Source organism: Megascapheus bottae, chromosome 12, assembly GCF_031878675.1.
Source record: "Megascapheus bottae isolate mThoBot1 chromosome 12, mThoBot2.hap1, whole genome shotgun sequence".
NCBI classification, from domain to species: domain Eukaryota; kingdom Metazoa; phylum Chordata; class Mammalia; order Rodentia; family Geomyidae; genus Megascapheus; species Megascapheus bottae.
The window spans coordinates 15844416-15860550 of NC_143520.1; the positions used below are offsets into that span (position 1 = coordinate 15844416).

The following is a 16135-nucleotide window of genomic DNA, read 5'->3' on the forward strand; positions in this document are numbered from 1 at the left end:
TGCCCAGGCTGAGTTGTAGGCCCATGACCCACAAAGAACAAAACAAAACAAAAGGCTATTTTACATTTTCCCACATACACAAAAACTAAGAAATTATAATAGCATATTATGCTAATGAAATTGAGAAACACCAGGATCTAAAAAAGCTTTTCTTCTACACTCAAGATAGGAAGTAATTCTGCTAGTTGCTTTGCTAAATTCGAATGATGAAGGAGAGTCAGGGCAAGCACACTGATGAAAGGACTTGGAGCAGCTCCCCTATGACAATAGGAAGAAAACACTTCCTTGGGAGAAGTAAATTAGTATCTCCAGGTCAAATCACCAGACAGATTGTCTTTTGGTCTGGACAGAAGAGAAAAGTGGTGCATTCAATCTATGGGTTTACTCCAACATTTAAGAAATAATTCCAGGAGGATCGGCGGAAGATGGCGGCGGCTCAGTGTGAGTCGTTCTGAGCTCCCGCCAAGATACAAGTTCTGGCAGCATAGGGGACAGTTCTTTACCAAAAATTGATCCTAAGTAAGCTTTAGCGCCACAGAGATCTCAGTCAGAGAGGAAAAAGGCAGAAAACTCATGGGAGAAGGCAGGGCAGCGTGGAGCCCCGCCAGCCGCGGAGCAGACAGTGCTTCTTGAGGGCACAGACCCGCCCGCTGCAGACAGAGCCACACAGTGCCTGCTCGAGCCCAGAGCCGACACCCAGCTGTGCACGGACCTGCCAGCTTCACCAAACCTGAGAATCCAGCAATTTGTGAGTACCTCCGAGAAGTTTCCACTTCTGCTCACGGATGTCATTTGGAGGGAGCCCCCTCCCCCATAAGCTGAGAGCAGTGCCATCTTGACTGATGGCAAAGACCTGGCCAAAGCAATTGGAGCCTGAGAGGTGTTGCTGACAGCGCCATCTTTCTAACTGGCAAAGGATTTCCCAGAGATCCCTTAGCAGGAAATCCGGCCCCAGTGCTGCTGAAGTCCATCCCCTGCACCCACCAAAAATCTGATAAACAAAGCCACCTGTGTTTCTTTCAGCTTTGTTTTACCAATCAAGCAACTGGATCCAAAAAACTGCAAAGCCAAATCACAAGAGAAAAAGACTTTGTGAAGTGTTTGGATCCCAAATTTAGTGGAGAAACAAATTTCCTATCTTGCCCCCCCCAAAAAAAACCCTGAACAATACCCTTTTTTTTGTTCGTCTACCCCTTTCCATTTGCATTTTTAAGTGTTCTTATTTTCTCTTTGTCATTTTACCTACACATTTTTTTTCTAATGTTACGATTCATTCCTTTTTTTTTTTCCTCATTTTTTTCTACTTTCTTTTCCCGCATTCCTTCTGTCACTGTGGTCATTCCTAGAAACACAGTGACAGCTCGGGGTACAGTCTGAATAAAAATGATATCTATATTGATACAGTCACCTGCTTTTATCTCCTGGTTCTCAACCCTAGTATCTCTTGGGTAAGAACTCACAATAGTGAGGAATTTCCCCCACCTTGTATGTGTGTGTGTGTGTGTGTGTGTGTGTGTGTTTTATTTTGCTGTTGTTTTGTTTCTTCTTTCTTTTTAAAATTTGTATCATTGAAATTTCTTATATCTACCCCCCTCTTTTCTCTATATATTCTTCTTATTACTCTTCTTATTTTCATAAGTTTTATCTAAGTTCTTCTAAACTTTCTACTCAAATATCCTACTTGTCTATCACCTTAGGTCAGTTATCCTTACATGATACCTTTTCTTTATTACTATAATAATCTTACACTCCTGCATTATTCTTTTCCTACCTCCCTTGTTGTCTTTCATATTATTTTTCTATCTCTGGTCCTCTGTTCATCCTTCAACTCTTAAAATGCATGGATCTACATTTGATGGTTGTTGAGCAACGCTGTGTATCTAGGTCCAGAGGGACTTAAATACAATAGAGATTGGATTGAGGGACTTATTGTTTTGGTCATAAATCGGTAGTCTGTGGTTGTATTAGATCTGTATATAAGTGCACAAAAGGAAAGAGAGAGTGATTTTACCAATCTAAAACAGTGAACATCTATTGTCAGACAACTAAAAAGATCTAGGCTTGTTATATCTGAAAAATTATAATCTTGTTCAGTATTGATCTTGCTCCCATTTTCAAATGGGCAGAACAAGAAACCCTTGAAAAATTTCAAATCAAGGAATACCATCTCCCACCCAACAAAAACAGGCAATGGAGCAGTCAGTGGTAAATCTGGAGGAGAGTCTTCCAAGTGCTATACAAATTCAATTGATATGTCATGCCCTGAAGTCAAATAACTACCAACCAAGAATACTGTACCCAGAGAAGCTCTCATTCATAACTGAGGGAACAATAAAAACATTCCATTCCAGGGAAAAGCTGCAACATTATGTAGCAACCAAACCAACATTACAGAAAATTCTCAATGATGTTCTACACATAGAAAACCAACACAAATGAAATACAGAGAAAGAAATGGCACCTAAAACTCATACCATCAAAGTACCACAAGAACTGTCAAGACACAGGCCCTAATGAAAGCTTCTAAAACTGGCAGCAACTAATAAATATTTCTCAATCCTGACTCTCAATATCAATGGACTTAATTCTACAATTAAATGACATAGACTATCTAGTTGGATCACAAAGCAAGATCCATGGTTCTGCTGTCTTCAAGAGGCACATCTTACCCCCCAAAACAGACATTTTTTGAAAGTGAGAGGTTGGAAGAAAGTTTATCAAGCTAATGGCCCCAATAAATATATCAACAACTCAAAAAATTGAATCACTCCAAAACTAATCTCCAAAGTAACAACCATCCCATTAAAAAATGGGCCAAAGACTTAAAGAGAGTATTCTCTGAAGAAGAAACAAAAATGGCCTAGAGACACATGAAGAAATGCTCAACATCTCTGGTCATAAAAGAAATGCAAATCAAAGCACTCTAAGATTCCACCTCACTCCAGTTAGAATGGCCAGGATCAAGAAAACTAATAACAACAGATGCTGGAGGGGTTGTGGCCAGGAGGGATCCCTACTACACTGTTGGTGGGAGTGCAAACTTGTTCAACCACTATGGAATGTAGTAGACTAAATATAGAGCTCCCCCATGACCCAGCAATTCCACTACTAGGCGTTTACCCAATCATCCACAAACAAGGACAGACTAAATCCACTAGCACAACAATGTTCATTGCAGCACTATTTACCATAGCAAAGATATAGAACCAACCCAGATGTCCCTCAGTTGATGAGTGGATCAACAAGATGTGGTATTTGTACACAATGGAATTCTATGCTGCTGTCAGAAAGAATGGCATTGCCCCATTTGTTAGGAAATGGAAAGACTTAGAAAAGATCATATTAAGTGAAGTAAGCCAGACTCAAAGGAACATAGGCTCAATGGTTTCCCTCATTTGTCATAATCAGTAGAAATCTTGGGCTCTCATAGCGGAGATTTGCTATAGAGAAAAACCTAGATACAAAAGGCCATATAGTATGTCGCTAAATGAAAGAACCTCTAGGATATAGAAACAAAAGCCATATAATGAGTTATTGTTGTCCTTAATGTACTATGTTATCTCTCATCTCTTTTGCTGTCCCTTGGTTATCTCACATTGTTACAGTATCTCACTTTGTTATCTGATATATTGGATATATTTCTATTTTGTTATTTGAAATTGGATAGGGAAGGGGGAAACAAGATGAGAGGTATGGATGGGGGGAGGGAAATGGGGACCAAGACATGAGAAAGGGTATCAATGTATGTGAATTAATGCACCTTCTATCTGGTGAATATTATGTAACCCTTCTATTAATTACAATGAAAAATATATGAAAAAAGAAATAATTCCATTAAAGGAAAAAACCTTATGTGCTATATTATTCTATATTACTATAATATCTCTCTACGTATGTAATTATTGAAAAACTGTGTTCTCTCCATATTCCAATTTCTTTAATTCTGCTTTTTCCCTTTCACTGTTACAGTCATTGAGAAATGTCAATAGTTTACAGTTATCATTACACAAATAATTATTTAAGCAGCTACCTCTGTAAAAGAAATTATTTGGGGGAAGTTTCATACTATCTGAAATATATTATTTTTTTCAAGTTGTTTGACTTTGTTTGGTAAGGTTTTCTTTGTTAAATGCTGACATTCTCTCCTTTATTTTCTTTCTTCTTCTAATTTATTGAATTTTTATATTCTGACCTATTAGCCTACAGTGCTAACCAGACCAGGTAAGAACATTTCTTCCATGCTAAGTATCCAGTGTTAAGCTACAGTATATGGTGTAATACATCACATTTCTCGGAAAGCACCCACAGTCAAATTTAATTCCAAGTGTTATTTTGAAGACCCTTTTTTTGGTGCAGTTATGGAGATTCTGAATTGCATTATTTCCTCTAAGAATAAATTCATGTAATCTAAGGTCTCCTTAAAATCCAATAGAGAAGTTGTATACATTTTGTTTTATCTGATTTTTTTGTTTCAATGTTCATGTCACTTACATCATATTTCTGTTTTTGTTTCACTTAGGTGTCTCTAAGCTTACAAACCAGAGAAAAACAAGGAAAAAGACTATTAATTTTTATCAAGGGATTGGAGAAAATGAATTAGACTTATATTTCATGATATATATTATGAGAAATCACAATTACTTTTGCCAAAGGTTCTTTGCAGGCCAGGATGAGAGCTCAGTATGCCTACACTAAATTCTCAACCATTAGGATCATCTCCAGTAAGTCACAGATGGCAGCTATAATGCACAATATTTTTATTAAAAGCAAAAGGCACACATGGAAGTGGAGGGAATCCTTCAAAAACTCTTTAATGTAGTTGTTTATTAGAAGATAAGCCTCGCTTCATGCTATTCAGGCAATTATAATTCAGTAAGCAAAAGAGGGCCTTGAACATTTATCACTCCATATATTCTGAGAAAGCTGGTTATTTCTTTGAAAAAAATTCCACCATAGTAGGGCCATTTCTGCTTAAATTCATTTGGCAAGAAAGTTGCTTATCTGCTGCCAGAAGGAGAGAGATTTGGCATTGATTTCATAAGGTAAAATCCCATAAGGTGTTTCTACGGGGCACTACCAATGTGAAAAATGCTGCTGGTGGATTGCCAGTGTAAGAAGAACGAGTCAGCCAGAGGCAACACTCTTGTCCAGGTGGCAGTGTAAGCCAAGAACCCTGGGAGCACTCTTGCTTAATGAATATTTTTGTTGGAGAAATGACTGTGGGATTCCCTACTTTTGTATAAATTCCTCATGCAATAGTTGCCTGTAATTTCTGAGTTATTTCTTGTACATGAATCTTACCCTTTTGCAGTTGTGATTTCACAGTTTTGCGAATTTGATAAAGGACATAAATACTTTCCCCAGAATAAAAAGAAGTGCACTTAAGCACAAATGTATGCCATCTATTCATGGTTTTGCAAGAGAAGAACCTCTGCGCTGATGATTAGAACATTTCCTCTGCTTTGGTCAATATCCAGAAAAGAGAGAAATGATTTATTGTAAACACTTAGTTACAGAATATCAAAGAAACCTGAGAACCTGTTTTCTCCTTCCCAACTCCCTTTATAACCAGAGTAATCCTTTTTCTAGCAGGGAGCTTATTCTACCTTTCTCATGTTCCCTTTTCTCTCTTTTCCCATTCCCTTCCCTCCCCCATCCCCGGTGTAGTTGGGATTGAACACTCTGGCTTTTCTAGATAAGCTCTCTACTATTGAAATACATCCTCAGATCTCCTGTAGTTATGATATGTGATCCAGATAGGTAACTCAATGTTGCAGAGCATCCTTTACCAGTTTTCTTATTTTTTTCAGTTACTATGCAGGTTTCTTAGATAACTACCAATCACTTACCCTTGTCTGTAAACTCGTGGCAAGATGAAAAGGCATTTTTTAGTATGAAATATCGTTTCTAAAAGAATGTCTACTGTTCCTAGTTACAATGATTACAGGCAGTCTTTTGGGGGCACCTACTATGAGCCAAATACTTTGCACTTACTCTCTTTAACCTTCCCTGAAACCCAAAAATGTAAGCATGACCAGCAATTTGACTCCTGAGTATTAATCTATTAGCAATAATGAAGCCATAGTAAAACCACCAGCACAACCATGTTCATTGCAGTACTATATCCTAACCAAAACATGGAATCAGTCCAGATGTCCTTCAGTGGATGAATGGATCAAGAACTTGTGGTATATACATACAAGGCATTTTTTAAAAATATATCTGTTGCTTTTATTATCAAATGGCACTTCCCCACAATAAAAAACCTTGAAAGAAAACTGATGCTATATTTACTCCATACTTCATGGTACTTTACCTATTCAAAAAATGCATGCCACCCATGGGAAAAGTCTGGGATATTCCAACCCTAGATTTTTTGGACAAAATTACCTCTTTAATGCTTCAGTCCTTCCCCCCCCCTTTTTAATGTCAGTCCTGGGGCTTGAATGCAGAGCCTGGGTGCTGCCCCCGAACTTTTTTTGTTCCTCCTCCTCCTCCTCCTCCTCCTCCTCCTCCTCTTCCTCCTCCTTCTTCTTCTTCTTCTTCTTCTTCTTCTTCTTCTTCTTCTTCTTCTTCTTCTTCTTCTTCTCCTTTTCCCTCTTTGTCAGGATAATGTATACAGGGGTTACAGTTACATTTGTCAGGTAGTAGTGCATTACTTCTCACACATTGAAACCCCTTCTCATGTTTTTGTCCCCATTTCCCTCCTCACACCCTTCCCAATTATCTTGTTTTTCCCCTTCCCTTTCCTATTCCAAATAAACAAATAAATGCATACACAATATACTAGGTAACCAAGTCAGATACAAGGCATTTTTAACCAAGGAAATTGAGATCAAAGCTGTAAGGCTGACCTTCTTAGAGAAATATTCTAGAGCAATAACACATTGGGATTAAGTGATCTCTGCCTTGACAACATCTCTCCCAAACAGTTACCATACTTATGACTTTCCATTAAAATTACTGTTTTTTCCTAGCAGTTTTCTCAATTCACTGTGAAGCTCCTTATACACTGAATTATATTCTAAAGCATGTACAGTAAATCATAGTCATATTTGAACCAGTTATTAAAAAGTGGCATAATTTTATGTAAGAAGATTTACTTCAGTTTCAATTTCCACTTCCATGAATGCAAGGGTCAAGGTATAACTGGCAAAGAGAGGCTCTAAGGAAATGTGATCTTTGCCATCTAGACTAAATGGTGAAATCCATACTTTCACCTCATTACTCACACTCTTTCTCCTTCCCTTTGTAGACTCTAAAAACCTCACTGATGGAGATGACATGTCTTTCAAAAAAAGGAGTGAATGGCTCCTCCACTTACTAATGATAAATGGGTTCTTTTTCATTCTATTTGTGGAGTCCAAACGAAGCTCCTCATGTTACATGTGCTATGTGTCACTGGACTTAATATTCACAGAAGAAACCCAGAACTTGGTTTTTATTTCTCTGGCCCTAAACTTGATTTATAATCTAATGTTTGATAAAATGGAATAATTGAATACATACTGCCTTGGGTTTATTCTTGGGATGCTGTTTAGGTAGCAAGAGAAGAGACATTTAGGCAAGAATGCAGTAAGCTTTTAAAATTTGGAAGATTCATCCCAGGCCACTTGTAAGTTTGAGCAACAAAACTACTAAGTGAAGTTAATGAAAATTTATTTTGTATGCTTGCTTTTAAAGCTAAATAACAGTACTTAGCCTAACTCCTTCAACAATTGGCAAGTCTTACCTCACTAAGGGGAAAAAAGACCACACAGAGTTCCAAAGTAGAATAATTCAGAGTACTTATGACTGCAGGATTGGAATATGACATTGTTTTCCCTATTTAGTACTTAAAAGTTTTTCTTTGATCTTTCAGAAGGCTTTTGATAGTGAACTAGACCAAACAGTATAGAACAAGGGGTAGTTAAGAGACATGTCCTCCTTCAGAAATACTCTCAGTCTAGTGCAGAAAAAAAGAACTCAAAAGAAAGCTTAATAAAATATCTTGAAAAAATATGTCAGAATAGAATAAGCTCAATTATTAGAACTGTATTCCTCTAAGTACTGTGATCCAGCCAAAGACACCACATAGAAAATAAAGAAAAAGTAAAAACTAGAACAAATAGAAAAACTACTTTAGACATTTGTTAAGATGAATCTCCACCTTAGGAAAAATATAGATTTTTACTATGCAAGATAAAGAACAATAACTGTTTAACCTATTGCTGGCATTGTATTAAGCAGCAATCGGTAGAAATAATATGTAGTAGGAGATCAAATAACTGAATTTTTCTGCAAACACAAATTAAAACTTGTTCACAACAGGAATAAGTCATATCAAAGTCATACAAGTCTTTGGAAGCTGGAAACTCCTATTCAGGAGTTTTACAATTCAAACAAGTTCCAGAAGTGCTGAGTCATAATTTTCTTCCAGCTTATCTAAAATTTACTAACAAAACACACTTGCCAAAAATGCATGCTGAGTATGTTACTATGCAGATAATTTTTACACTCCAGGTGCGTTTTCTAAATTTCTTTTGAGCTACCTGAGACAATTCAATTGATGCATCATTGCTAAACATTATGAGTCACAGGAATTTTTAAATTGCAGTTTGTCTGTGCCATAAAGGTCACTTCATGATCAAACAAAGCAAAACATTGTATCATTAGTTAGAACCCAATAGGTGCCAAGCCCTCCCTGTAATTAAAGAACTCAGCCGTTGGATGAGGCAGAAACTCAATATGGGTCAGAGACAAACAACTATTACATTAATGTACAAAGAGAGCACAGAAAAATGGTAAGGTAAAATGGAAAAATATGGGAATCTGAAATGAAGGAAAGGACATAAAATAAGAGAGCTCTGAAAGGCACATGTTGCCACATCATTCTGAAGGAATCTTTCAGAGAGTGGGCTTCTAATTGCACAATTTATGCTATCTATAGTTATATGTTGTTTGGACCTCTGTGACCATGGCAACTGCACTCTCTATTTGTTTCCCCTGAACTCTAAGCATCAGTTCTCAGTAAGACCTTGATAGAACATCCAATAAGAGACTGGTTGGTGTCTGCTTCTGGAAAGCAAAACTCTTACTCATTTGCTGAAATCTAAAATGTTCCCTCAGAATTCTCGGTAACAGATTTTAAATTCCCTTGCTTCTCAGCATCAGGGAATCTACTCATGGAGGCTGAAATACTACTACTTAGCAATCATTATAAAAGTTCTTATTTTGGGCCAGACATACAGTATGCTCCTGTGTTTTCATTTTAAAACAAAACCTTTTTTTTAACATAGTCTATTGTCATTACTTCACAGATAAAATGGGGTTCACAGACTTTACAGTGTGCTACATCATATGACTTACAAATCATAGAACAAATCTTGGAAATAACAACAAGGTTGAAACTTCAGTGTAAGTTCTAACTATTCTATTGTTTACACACAATCCATTATATAATAAAAACAACTACCCATCTAGTAAACAACATACAATCCACACTATTTTTTCTGAATTTTCTTTGGCTGTTCATGAGTTGTACTAAATTTATAAGGGATGAAACAAAATTACTCAGGTTTGACAGGTAGAAATTCTCAGGCCTTTAACATGCTAATCTTCAAGAGAACCAGAACCTGAAGCAAGTCCTCATTCTTACAGAATCCTTCAATTATCAAAACTCGTGGGACTAATATTCCTTTATAGCTACAAAGTTCTTGGCTATCAACTTCAAGTTTCATAATATAGAATGGCATTACCATTCTATATTATGTACCAATGGGCACTTGATGGCTTATTGTCTTCTAATTCTGGCTTAGAAAATATAAGGCATGGGTGGGGGTAGGGGGGAAGGAAATGGGGACCAAGACATGAGAAAGGGTATCAATGCTTGTGAAGTAATGTACCTTCTATCTGGTAAATATAATGTAACTGTTCTATTAATTACAATAAAAATATATGAAAAAATAAAATATAAGGCATGAACAGATGCATGAACAAGTAAATGTACTTCTGAATGGATATGGGGATCTATATATGTTTGCATGGAGCTAGAAGTGACCTAGCAACAATCCCTCCCATCCAGTGTAAGATAATGTGTTCAGTTTGTCACCACGCTTTGAGAATGAGAAGGCATACATTCAACTACTGATAATGGCAAACATAGGTATAATTGTCACTACTGAGTAGGCAAATGTCACTATTATGTTGGTGTCTATTTTCTTGTTTTATACTTTCTAGAGATTATCTCTCTATTCGATATAATAGACACATTTATCTATTAGGTATGTTGATTTTATGCTGTTAGTGGCATAATATGACAAATTCTTATTATAGCAACAGCAATAATTACCTGTTTATGTGGAACATAAACAGATTTCACTATCCTGAAGATAAGAAAAACAAAAAACAATTAAATTTTAATTCTGTTATTGTTATTCGCTCTGTGTGTAGGGAGTATGCTCAGATGTGGTATGTGTATGAGTATCGGAATTTCAGGATACAGAAGTTTAGAAGCTTATATATCTTTCTCTAATTGCTTAGCAAAGTTGTAATTTATAGCATGACTCAAGTAATCATAAGGCTCTAGATTCAATCCACAGTATCTCCCCCTCCAAAAAAAGACTAGTGATTTAGAATTTAATATCACATCATTAAAAATATTATTGCCATGATCACACAATAGATCATTAAATTGTTCTCAGATAAGGAATAATTACTGTGTTAAAGTAATAATGCTACATGAAGAATAAAATTCTAAAAGGCACAGAACGTTAATATAAAATGCATCTAATAGAAAGAAGCCATTTGGTGTTGGAGGGCAGTTCAAGAACAGTTTTGTACTTGCAATTGGTGAGTGAAAGACTGAGACTAAAGATTCTGGTGCCAGATACTGCTTTCCACTGTGCTCAGAAAGGCAGAGTAATTGGCACTAGATATTGCTCCTATGAAAGTTATTAGCATTTTAAAATACTGACCTTTAAAGTTACAAACTGTAGCTATTTGGAGAGTTGGTTTACAATGCGCAGATCATATTCCAACTATGATGCTGCTATAGCTCTAAAAAGATACTTAAAATTATCTTCCACTTATTATACCTGTATTTTTTTAACAAATGAAACACTTCCATTTAAATTCTGTATTAAGCAATCAAAAGGCAATTCCTGTATCATTTTTACAAGAAGCATCATGTTAAAATAATATGATTGCTCCGAATACTCAATAACTATCTTGAACATTTTCCTCATTTATGTTAAAATTTAAGTTCTTTCTATTTAATAAGCTTTAGAAGTTCAATGGACAAATATGGTGACACTGAGACTTAAAACCTGCACACATGAGATTTTCGAGATAACACCAGTTATTTGTAGACTTGAGACTATGTTTCATGCTGCTAGACTGAGTACAACATGCTTCTCTAAAATTATCTCCAAGCCTACAATATGGTCTCGAAATTCATATGATGGCAAAAACAGACTTCTTATCAAAAAACAGGGAATTCAGTATTTAAAAATCCACAAAGATTTCTTGGAAGTCTGATCTGACACTATTTCTTTAATTATCTTAACTACATATCCCCAAGGATTTGTTTTTAGATTGCATAATTTACTCTTTTACTTCTCAAATTTGATTTGAATTGTGTTTATAGAAATACCCATGGTTTAGATGCACAGACCAGGAGTCTACTGTGTAAGCAGAAAATTGTATGGAAGTGCAGTGACCCAAGAAATAGAGAACAACTTCAAAGTTTTGAATGAATTTGCATAGAAACATAAATTATCCAGGATATTCAAACCCATAAATTAGCCGCAGGACATATATAGCTCTCTTGTGACTCACAGAAGCACAACATTTTCTTTTATTTCACATTGATCTATTATCACATTTTCTCCAAAAGTCTGCATGACACCCCTCCTTTGCCCACACTGTATTTTTATTTCTATATTCAGAATATTCTCACTGGAATCAGAGGTACCTGCAGAGTTAAGAGTATTAAACTATCTAAATGATTTTAACAGAATTCCTTCTTCCTTGTCTATCTAGAACACACAAAGTTTAGTTGATAGAAATTATTATCATAATCTTAACCAATTGCAAAACAAATCAGTAAAAGTTGTTGGATAAAATATGAGTGGGCAGTATAAAATACTTTATTTAGCTGCTTGAACTATGTGCAATATAAGTTTAATATTATATATAATACATAGAATATATTTTAGTACACAAAGTCAATATATACTTATATAAAAACATGCATGTTTTGACTGGAGTTTAGAATATATGGTGATCAACTACAAAGCAAAACAATTTATTGAAAATATATCTTTTTAGCTAAAGTCACTGAAAGTTCCACCAGAAAAAACACTAAGAGCAAAACAACTGTTCTGCATTTAAAAAATGAGTTCTGTTTCATAAATTAATCCCAGAGTCTTGGATAAATATCATCATGTCCCCACAGAGTGATAAGGGGGAAGGATCTGGCAATGAGTGACTACTACATGGTAAATTTTGTAAATATTTTTAGTAATTGTCCTTCACTACTTTAAATGGCCATTCTCCATTTTGTTCCCTCCTCAAAACTCCCTCCACTTAAAATAAAAGATATTGTTGCCAAACCAACACATCATAATTATTACAATAAAACTAACTACCCTTTCAATTAAGAATCGTTATTTCTAGTTAAATATGTTCTGGTTCTTAATATGTAAATCTCATAACATGCACTTTTTACGAATAGTAAAGAATAAAGCAGTAATTTCATGAGGAAATGCTACTTTGCCTGTTCACCTTTGCTAATATTTTTGTAACCCATACATCCTGTCACATAGACAGATGCATATTCATAAAATGTAAACAACATTCTTTCCCATCAACATTGTAACTGGTGACATGCTACATGGAAGTTTTAAACTGATAGAGCTAAACATAGTTAAATCATGCTGCTTTATACTTAGTTAAAATATGTTGTGGAAATTCAATGAAGTATGGGCAATAAAAGTCTACACATTTGCTTGGTGCAGGACAGATCAGACCATGGTGTAATCACACATTTACCAAAGTGTAATATTTAGTGCATGGGGGGGGAAGACTTTTGTCCTGTAACATTTATGAGGATCATTTTACAATCCTGATTTAACTGAGAGGGAAAAAGTCACAGAAAGTCGAATACGTTGACTGCAAAATCACTGTCTTAAAAGCCCCAAAGAAATTTAATAACAACTAGAAAAATCAGAGAGATCTAATTCAAAAAATAAAACTAAAACAAGCAAAAAACAAAAAAAGAAGAAGAAAAAAGATACCATTTCTTGGTAAAATTAAGTAATAAATGAATGCTCTCAAATGCAAGACATTCCCTTAAAATAAAATGAAAACACGATTTACTAAAATTGTTCTTATGAGGTCGCATAGGATATAAACAAAAGAACTCATTACTGAATTCCAGATACCTCACACATACACACACAAAAAAATCTTAGACTGAGAATTCAGCATATATTTAAAATAAACCTCTCTAAAAATGTGAAAATCCACTAAAAGTGTAACTCTTAATATTTATTCTAAATGTTTTTACTTAGCTTCCCACAATCAAAAGCTTACCCAAAAGACAGAATTATTTTGAAGCCCAAATTCAATTTTTTTCCTCACATTCAATTATCTCATCAGAGCAAAAATAAGTCAAGTCAAGAATCATGAAGACAATTTAATAAATAAAAAGTAAATAGATATATAGATAAGTGAGTGACGAAAAGACTGAACACAAGAAATACCAATTGCTATAATGAATTTATATAGCCAATCCCTATCAATGTCTTTAAGGAAAATAAAATCACAAAATGTCACCATATCTGCATGCATTTTAAATGATCATGGCACACATCCTCCAAATTTTACTCTTGAAAATAAAGCATAGTTCATTTAACTGCTTCAAAACACTGCTGCAGAGAAATTATATACATGTATATATATTTTCATATATGTGTATATATATACAGAATAAAAGAATATATATGTATACCTGTGTGTATACATATATAGATAGTCTGTTTTTTTCTTTTTCCAGAAACTGATTCTGCTTTTTACCTGCACTGTGACCTTTGAACTCCCACCTGATCCCCTCCTCTCCTGTCTGCAGTCAAAGCCTTTGAAACATCTCATTTGCATAAGGCTCCAGCATTCCTCCAGCAGTGGAGACAGAATGCTGGATAAGGAATTGTGCAAATGAGGCTCTGCCTAGTACCTGAATCACATTAGCACATGGACATCCGGTGGGGAGTGGGCCTGGGCTTTACTGGACTGTGGTATCACCTGCCCCCATCTACGGATGGATAAACAATTTCTCTTGTTTGTTTTAAAGTCTATTATCATTGCTTACAGTGTCCCCACCATCAGAAGCTGTCTGCAGCAACTATTGTAACCAAGGAAACAAAAATACTCAAATATTTCATTTAAATATGTGTGCAAAGTCATTAAAAATTAACATTAATTTCTCCTGTTTTGCAGACGTGGTTCTTTTTGTTAATATATATGTAATTATGTATTGCATGTATAATTAAAAATATGATGCACTTTTTGTAGCAGTAAATAGCATCTTACAGGCATAAAATTTTATTTGACACTATACAAATACGTGAACTCACTACAGTACTTCTGCGAAATGCTAAATGTGCCCAGGTGCCTTAAGAAACCATCATCCTAGGTGATGGCCAAAAATTGTAAAGATTTTAGGTCCCAGGGTGCCTTTCATGGCAGTAAAAATGTAGAGTAAACTTAAACTATATGTTTACATTGAACACTTAGTATAGCAATAGCGCTTGTGTTTGGCAAAGATGCTAAATGCTGTGCTATTATTTCCTAAGGTTATTTCTTGCCTTGATTTCATATATATAACAATTAGTCTATTTGGAACATAGACTTCTCCATTGCTCAGAAGCCCAAGAAGTGGTTATATTCTAGTAAAGGTCATGTCTGTGTGCATACTTTATAAATATCCACAAAAGCATATATATTTTCTTTTTTTTTGAAATGGTGAGTCAACAGAAATATGTACCAGCTCCCAGTTAAATCCATTCATGATAATAAAATTGAGCTAATTGTTGTTGTTGTTTTCCATTTGTGGATCAATACTACCTATAACATTAATGGTTTTATGCAGCAATCTTTGCCATTTGTGAAAAGAAATAGAACAGAAAATAAAAGCACACACAAATGAATGTATATTCACATGCACATATATGGATATATATTTGCTAAAATACAAATGCATTTTTATAATGTCATCAGTATTTAAATTTTTCAATTATTGTAAACCATTTTTTATTTTTAATTTAATTATTTAATATATTTCATTATACTTTAAAACAAAAATATTTGGAATGATTCACATCTTCTAATTTATAAGACACATAAGCTAATACAATTCAGGCTTTTTAATACTGAAAAATGAAGACTTTTTTATTTGAGCAATTTATTAGTGGTATTCTGGTTCATGTTATTTTTATATACACAGATTAAAAATTAATGGATACTTTTTCTTTACCAAATTTTTTAGATAGAACACATAACTTTTCAGATTAATATAAATCATATCAACATTTCTCTGTTAACTGGCTACATAAAAATTTTAGCAATGTTCGGCCAATTCAAGTGCGTTCTTCACATTACATACAACAAATACCTTGCAAAGTTTTTGTTGCAAGGTAAAGCCCATATCACCCATCCTAATTTAGATTCAGTCAAATACAAGGAAGCGCTGGAGGAATGTATAAAATCACCGACCTGTTCAAATAGCTGTAGTCTTAGTTCTTGGACGCTTTATTCATTTGAATCCCAAGGAAATTATCATTTTATAATATGTGTCAGCATAACAGAAGCCCCCAATCTTCGTGGTTCAGCGGAATCTTCTTAAATTTCCGAGCCCTGTGTTTTATTGCTGGTACCATATGCTTTATTGTTCAGCGACAAGAGCTTCACTCGGCACAAAGACTCATTACCTACTGCCTGCTGCACGGCGGCACGGCGTCAGCCTCAGAGAGGCTGCCTATATGTGATCACATGGAGTTTTGTCTGAGAAAGCCAGGCGTGCCACTGACTTCACTGGGTCTATGGATATTTTTATCAGCTGAGGTCTACTAGGAGGAAGAAATAACAGGCTAGGAAG

At 35.1% G+C, this 16135-nt stretch overlaps 1 protein-coding gene across 1 annotated transcript in view; it reads right to left on the reverse strand.

The window, feature by feature from the left end:
• Csrnp3 (cysteine and serine rich nuclear protein 3) overlaps positions 1-15925 on the reverse strand; it is a 100108-nt gene extending 84183 nt beyond the window's left edge. The window contains exon 1 of the mRNA XM_090342718.1: positions 15754-15925. The gene's annotated coding sequence lies outside the window, so the exon portion shown is untranslated. The remainder of the gene's footprint in view (positions 1-15753) is intronic.
• Positions 15926-16135: the final 210 nt, after the last annotated feature.